This window comes from Hyperolius riggenbachi, chromosome 8 (genome assembly GCF_040937935.1).
Source record: "Hyperolius riggenbachi isolate aHypRig1 chromosome 8, aHypRig1.pri, whole genome shotgun sequence".
NCBI classification, from domain to species: domain Eukaryota; kingdom Metazoa; phylum Chordata; class Amphibia; order Anura; family Hyperoliidae; genus Hyperolius; species Hyperolius riggenbachi.
In genome coordinates this window covers 90,921,655-90,929,064 of record NC_090653.1, presented here as the reverse complement: position 1 = coordinate 90,929,064, position 7,410 = coordinate 90,921,655, and positions in this window count along the sequence as shown.

Here is a 7,410-nt window from a genome sequence, read left to right as displayed (position 1 = left end):
GTAATCCTGCGCTCACATGTATCTCCTCCACTCCGTGATAGTATTATACATAGAAAAAAGAAAAAACACAGAACATAGCATAATACTGTTTAAATGACCTATATCCTTTATACAGTCCCCAATGCCTTGCATGCACACATAAATCCACCAACGGTCAGTTGTCATACGCCCTCACCGTGTGGTACCATTTACCGTGCCACACCCAGCAGAAAGAGCCCTGTGCAATAAGCACTCAATCAACCTTGGCAGAAAATGGTGAAAAAACAGGCACCTTCCGCAGTGATTACACCATAAACAAGGTCTTGCAGGTCCTCACCCTCTGCCGTGGCCGCCCAAGCACAGACAGCAATAAAAGCACAGACCCACAGGTTCGAATCACCTCCTCCTGTGTGTGAGTTCTTAACCACCACCACTAGCCTCTCACCTTTTCGGCTGCTGCCCAAATTATAAGACAGCAACCACACTTATGACTTTTATCCCCGGCACTCTCCTCAGCATTTCTTCAGCGGAATACTAATCTCCCAGCAAAAGTGCTCATCCAACCTAATGACTGAAGGAGCTCAACATAGTGTAAAACTGTATTATTTATTAAAAGTTAAAAAGTAGTGCACTCACATCTCCCAGATAAAAACAGCGCATATAAACAGATGTAATCCAGCAAGCCGACTTGTCCAACGCCTCTAAGCTCCGCCCATCTGTTTATATGCGCTGTTTTTATCTGGGAGATGTGAGTGCACTACTTTTTAACTTTTAATAAATAATACAGTTTTACACTATGTTGAGCTCCTTCAGTCATTAGGTTGGATGAGCACTTTTGCTGGGAGATTAGTATTCCGCTGAAGAAACGCTGAGGAGAGTGCCGGGGATAAAAGTCATAAGTGTGGTTGCTGTCTTATAATTTGGGCAGCAGCCGAAAAGGTGAGAGGCTAGTGGTGGTGGTTAAGAACTCACACACAGGAGGAGGTGATTCGAACCTGTGGGTCTGTGCTTTTATTGCTGTCTGTGCTTGGGCGGCCACGGCAGAGGGTGAGGACCTGCAAGACCTTGTTTATGGTGTAATCACTGCGGAAGGTGCCTGTTTTTTCACCATTTTCTGCCAAGGTTGATTGAGTGCTTATTGCACAGGGCTCTTTCTGCTGGGTGTGGCACGGTAAATGGTACCACACGGTGAGGGCGTATGACAACTGACCGTTGGTGGATTTATGTGTGCATGCAAGGCATTGGGGACTGTATAAAGGATATAGGTCATTTAAACAGTATTATGCTATGTTCTGTGTTTTTTCTTTTTTCTATGTATAATACTATCACGGAGTGGAGGAGATACATGTGAGCGCAGGATTACCTGTACAGACTTTGGATTACACACTATATGCTTGGTGACTGATTCTGCGATCCATGGACATGTGATATGATGAACTAAGTGATTTACATTTTGTAAATTTGCATATATTTTGTATCTGGGATACTGGGAGTGAGTGAGCGCATTTTTTGTTGTATTTAACATCCATGTACTGCAGCCCCTCTCTTTCCTGAACAACTCCCTTGGGCATCAGCTTCCCTTATTTATGTGTTGCTCTCCATTTGCAGCCTTCTCTTTCACATGTATCAGTCCCTATTTCATTTCCAGGATGTTGCCACCCAAGGCCCGAGCTTTTGTGGCCTTTCCAGAAATCCGGTCCTGTTTCAGCACCATACAGCACTGAACCTGCAAACAGTGTTAGGGGGAGTGCACTTACTTGTGCTTTATGGCGAGTTTCACATGACTCCATACCTTCTCCTCCCAAAGCCAAAAAGGTTGAGTATCTGAGTCATGTGAAAAGCGCTGTGATGTGCAAGTAAGTGAACTTCGCCTGACCCCAACAGTAAGTTCAGTGGCGAATGGTGCTGAAGAGTGGTAAATGGCTAAATTTGGAATGATGTCCCAAATTTGAAAACCATCACTAGTCCAGAATAAACTCTACTTAAAGGACTACCGAAGTTAGAGCTATATGGAGGCTGCCATACCTATTTCCTTTTAAGCAATGCCAGTTGCCTGGCAGTCCTGCTGGTCCTCTGCATCTAATACTTTTAGCCATAGACCCTGAACAAGCATGCAGATCAGGTGTTTCTGACATTACTGTCAGATCTGTGACAAGGTTAGCTGCATGCTTGTTTCTGATGTTATTAACCACTTAACGACCGCCCACTGCACAGGGGCGGCTGGAAAGTGGATCCCGCAAGGACCGCCGCATGCACAGAGGCGGCGGTCCTTGTACGGGCATGGGCGGAGCGATCGCGTCATCCGTGACGCGTTTCTCCGCCGGGGATCGATGGCCGGGGACTTAGACTCCAGTCCCCGGCCAATTAGCAGCGCCGGTGGGTGGAGGAAATCCGCAATCGAGCTAAATTAAGTGTATATAGCACTTTGCTAGGTAAACAAAGTGCTTTATACACGCTTCCTCCTCGCCTTAGGGTCTCATTGTTCCAGAGACCACCAGCGAGGAGGAAGCAGTAGTAAGTATGCACCACACATTTTTTTTTTGCCTACACCCCCCCTGATCTCCCACCCCAGCCTTCAGACCCCCCCTGCCCACCCCAGCCTTCAGACCCCCCCTGCCCACCCCCCAGAACACTGTTTGCATCTAATCACCCCCCTAATCACCCATCAATCACTCCCTGTCACTATCTGTCAACGCTAATTTTTTTATGCCCTAAACTGCCCCCTGCTCTCTCCTGATCACCTCCCCACCCCTCAGATTCTCCCCAGACCCCCCCCCAGCCCCACCCCCCCCATGTACTGTATGCCTCTATCCCCCCTGTAATAACCCACTGATCACCTGTCAATCACCTGTCAAGTCAATCACCCATCAATCACCGCCTGTCACTGCCACCCATCAATCAGCCCCTAACCTGCCCCTTGCAGGCAATCTGATCACCCACCCACACCAATAGATCGCCCGCAGATCCGACGTCAGATCACCTCCCAAGTGCATTGTTTACATCTGTTCTCTACCCTAAACACCCACTAATTACCCATCAATCACTCATCAATCACCCCCTATCACCACCTGTCACTGTTACCCATCAGATCAGACCCTAATCTGCCCCTTGCGAGCACCCAATCACCCACCTACACGCTCAGATAGCCCTCAGATCCCCCCTTATTAATTCGTCAGTGCATTATTTACATCTGTTCTTCCCTGTAATAACCCACTGATCACCTGTCAATCACCTGTCAATCACCCATAAATCACCCCCTGTCACTGCCACCCATCAATCACCCCCTGTCACTGCCACCCATCAATCAGCCCCTAACCTGCCCCTTGCGGGCAATCTGATCACCCACCCACACCAATAGATCGCCCGCAGATCCGACATCAGATCACCTCCCAAGTGCATTGTTTACATCTGTTCTCTACCCTAAACACCCACTAATTACCCATCAATCACCCCCTACCACCACCTGTCACTGTTACCCATCAGATCAGACCCTAATCTGCCCCTTGCGGGCACCCAATCACCTGCCTACACGCTCAGATTGCCCTCAGACCCCCCCCCTTATCAATTCGCCAGTGCATTATTTACATCTGTTCTTCCCTGTAATAACCCACTGATCACCTGTTAATCACCTGTCAATCACCCATCAATCACCCCCTGTCACTGCCACCCATCAATCACCCCCTGTCACTGCCACCCATCAATCAGCCCCTAACCTGCCCCTTGCGGGCAATCTGATCACCCACCCACACCAATAGATCGCCCGCAGATCCAACGTCAGATCACCTCCCAAGTGCATTGTTTACATCTGTTCTCTACCCTAAACACCCACTAATTACCCATCAATCACCCCCTGTCACTGCTACCCATCAGATTAGACCCCTATCTGCCCCTAGGGCACTCAATCACCTCGCCAGTGCATTGCTTGCATCTATTCCCCCCTCTAATCACACCTTGAGACACCTATCAATCACCTCCTGTCACCCCCTAGCACACCTACCCATCAGATCAGGCCCTAATTTGCCCCGTGTGGGCTCCTGATCACTCGGCCAAACCCTCAGATCCCCCTGTAGACCCCCTTCCGATCACCTCCCCAGTGCATTAATTGCATCTATTTTCCCCTCTAACCAACCCCTGAGACACCCATCAATCACCTCCTGTCACCCCCCTAGCACTCCTATCCATCAGATCAGGCCCAATACAACCTGTCATCTAAAAGGCCACCCTGCTTATGACCAGTTCTACAAAATTCGCCCCCTCATAGACCACCTGTCATCAAAATTTGCAAATGCTTATACCCCTGAACAGTCATTTTGAGACATTTGGTTTCCAGACTATTCACGGTTTTGGGCCCGTAAAATGCCAGGGAGGTATAGGAAACCCACAAGTGACCCCATTTTAGAAAAAAGAAACCCCAAAATATTCTGTTAGATGTATGACGAGTTCATAGAAGATTTTATTTTTTGTCAAAAGTTAGCGGAAATTGATTTTTATTGTTTTTTTTCACAAAGTGTCATTTTTCACTAACTTGTGACAAAAAATAAAATCTTCTATGAACTCGCCATACACCTAATGGAATACTTTGGGGTGTCTTCTTTCTAAAATGGGGTCACTTGTGGGGTTCCTATACTGCCCTGGCATTTTAGGGGCCCTAAACCATGAAGAGTAGTCTAGAAAACAAATGCCTCAAAATGACGTGTGAATAGGACGTTGGGCCCCTTAGCGCACCTAGGCTGCAAAAAAGTGTCACACATGTGATATCGCCATACTCAGGAGAAGTAGTATAATGTGTTTTGGGGTGTATTTTTACACATACCCATGCTGGGTGGGAGAAATCTCTCTGTAAATGGACAATTGTGTGTAAAAAAATCAAACAATTGTCATTTACAGAGATATTTCTCCCACCCAGCATGGGTATGTGTAAAAATACACCACAAAACACATTACACTACTTCTCCTGAGTACGGCGGTACCACATGTGTGGCACTTTTTTACACCCTAAGTGCGCTAAGGGGCCCAAAGTCTAATGAGTACCTTTAGGATTTCACAGGTCATTTTGCGACATTTGGTTTCAAGACCAGGGCAGTATAGGAACCCCACAAATGACCCCATTCTAGAAAGAAGACACCCAAGGGTATTCCATTAGGAGTATGGTGAGTTCATAGAAGATTTTATATTTTGTCACAAGTTAGCGGAAAATGACACTTTGTGAAAAAAAACAATTAAAATCAAATTCCGCTAACTTGTGACAAAAAATAAAATCTTCTATGAACTCACCATACTCCTAACGGAATACCTTGGGATGTCTTCTTTCTAAAATGGGGTCATTAGTGGGGTTCCTATACTGCCCTGGCATTTTAGGGGCCCTAAACCATGAGGAGTAGTCTTGAAACAAAAATGACCTGTGAAATCCTAAAGGTACTCATTGGACTTTGGGCCCTTTAGTGCAGTTAGGGTGCAAAAAAGTGCCACACATGTGGTATCGCCGTACTCAGGAGAAGTAGTATAATGTGTTTTGGGGTGTATTTTTACACATACCCATGCTGAGTGGGAGAAATATCTCTGTAAATAGACAATTGTGTGTAAAAAAAAATCAAACAATTGTCATTTACAGAGATATTTCTCCCACCCTGCATGGGTATGTGTAAAAATACACCCCAAAACACATTATACTACTTCTCCTGAGTACGGCAATACCACATGTGTGGCACTTTTTTGCAGCCTAACTGCGCTAAGGGGCCCAAAGTCCAATGAGCACCTTTAGGCTTTACAGGGGTTCTTACAATTAGGCACCCCCCAAAATGCCAGGACAGTAAACACACCCCACAAATTACCCCATTTTGGAAAGTAGATACTTCAAGGTATTCAGAGAGGAGCATAGTGAGTCCGTGGCAGATTTCATTTTTTTTTGTCGCAAGTTAGCAGAAATGGAAACTTTTTCTTTTTTTCTTTTTTGTCACAAAGTGTCATTTTCCGCTAACTTGTGACAAAAAATTAAATCTTCTATGAACTCACCATGCCTCTCAGTGAATACTTTGGGATATCTTCTTTCCAAAATGGGGTCATTTGGGGGGTATTTATACTATCCTGGAATTCTAGCCCCTCATGAAACATGACAGGTGGTCAGAAAAGTCATAGATGCTTCAAAATGGGAAAATTCACTTTTTGCACCATAGTTTGTAAACGCTATAACTTTTACTCAAACCAATCAATATAGGCTGAATGGGTTTCTTTTATTAAAAACATTATGTAGAAGCTTTCCAGAGGCGCCAATAGAATAAAAGTCACTTAAACGAGCTTAAAACCGATGGGGCAGTGGTGGGCCTATCCCATCCATGCAGACAAAGCAAACAAAGGAAGGACTGTGGTTGCCTAATGGTAACCGTGGTTTGTGAGTATTAAATTGTTATATTACTCATTATTAATTATCATCTATACAATATCACACTATTGGGCTCTTGGTGTCCCCCCTCCCTTTATTAAAAACATGTTTGTCCAAATTTTTCGTGCTGCATGTATACAGAAATTTTACTTTTTCTGAAAAATGTCAGCACAGAAAGTTAAAAAAAATCATTTTTTTGACAAAATTAATGTCTTTTTTGATGAATATAATAAAAAGTAAAAATCACAGCAGCAATCAAATAGCACCAAAAGAAAGCTTTATTAGTGACAAGAAAAGGAGCCAAAATTCATTTAGGTGGTAGGTTGTATGAGCGAGCAATAAACCGTGAAAGCTGCAGTGGTCTGAATGGAAAAAAAGGGTCTGGTCCTTAATCGGGGTAAAGCCTACAGTCCTCAAGTGGTTAAGGCAGTATTGAAGCCAAATAGATTAGCAGGTCTGCCAGGTAACTGGTATTGTATAAAAATAAATAAATATGGCAGAATCCATATTCTTCTCAATTCAGAGTTATTTAAAGCTCTGCTACAAATATGAGATGTTGTGATTAGCATGCTATAGCAAGAAACAACAAAGGATGAGCTTTAGCTGATGATCAGAAACCCACAGGGATGGTTTTAGCTAAAAAGGGGCCTTTGGCAAAAATTAAGGTTTGGTCCAGGGCCGGATTTACCATAAGGCACTGTAGGCATGTGCCTACAGGCACCTGATGATGGAGGGTCAGCTCCTTCCCTTGCCCCAGTGCCTCCCTCATCCCTATGCTGAGTTCCGAGCGCAGCGTAATGAGAGGTTACTCACCTGGCTCTCGGCATTCGATTGATAAGATCTCCCTTGAGATGGGGGTACCACTAGCTACTTAATACTAAGGGTACCTCTGGCTACCTATTGCTAAGGGACACCTGTAGCTACCTATGAGCTATGACGGGCAAGGGAAGTAAGGGAGAAGTGACAACTAGGCCACCCAGCACACGGGCAATGCAGTTCAGTGGAGGTTTGTAGGTTCCTGGAGGGTGAAGTTTAGGGTGCCAGGACATCTG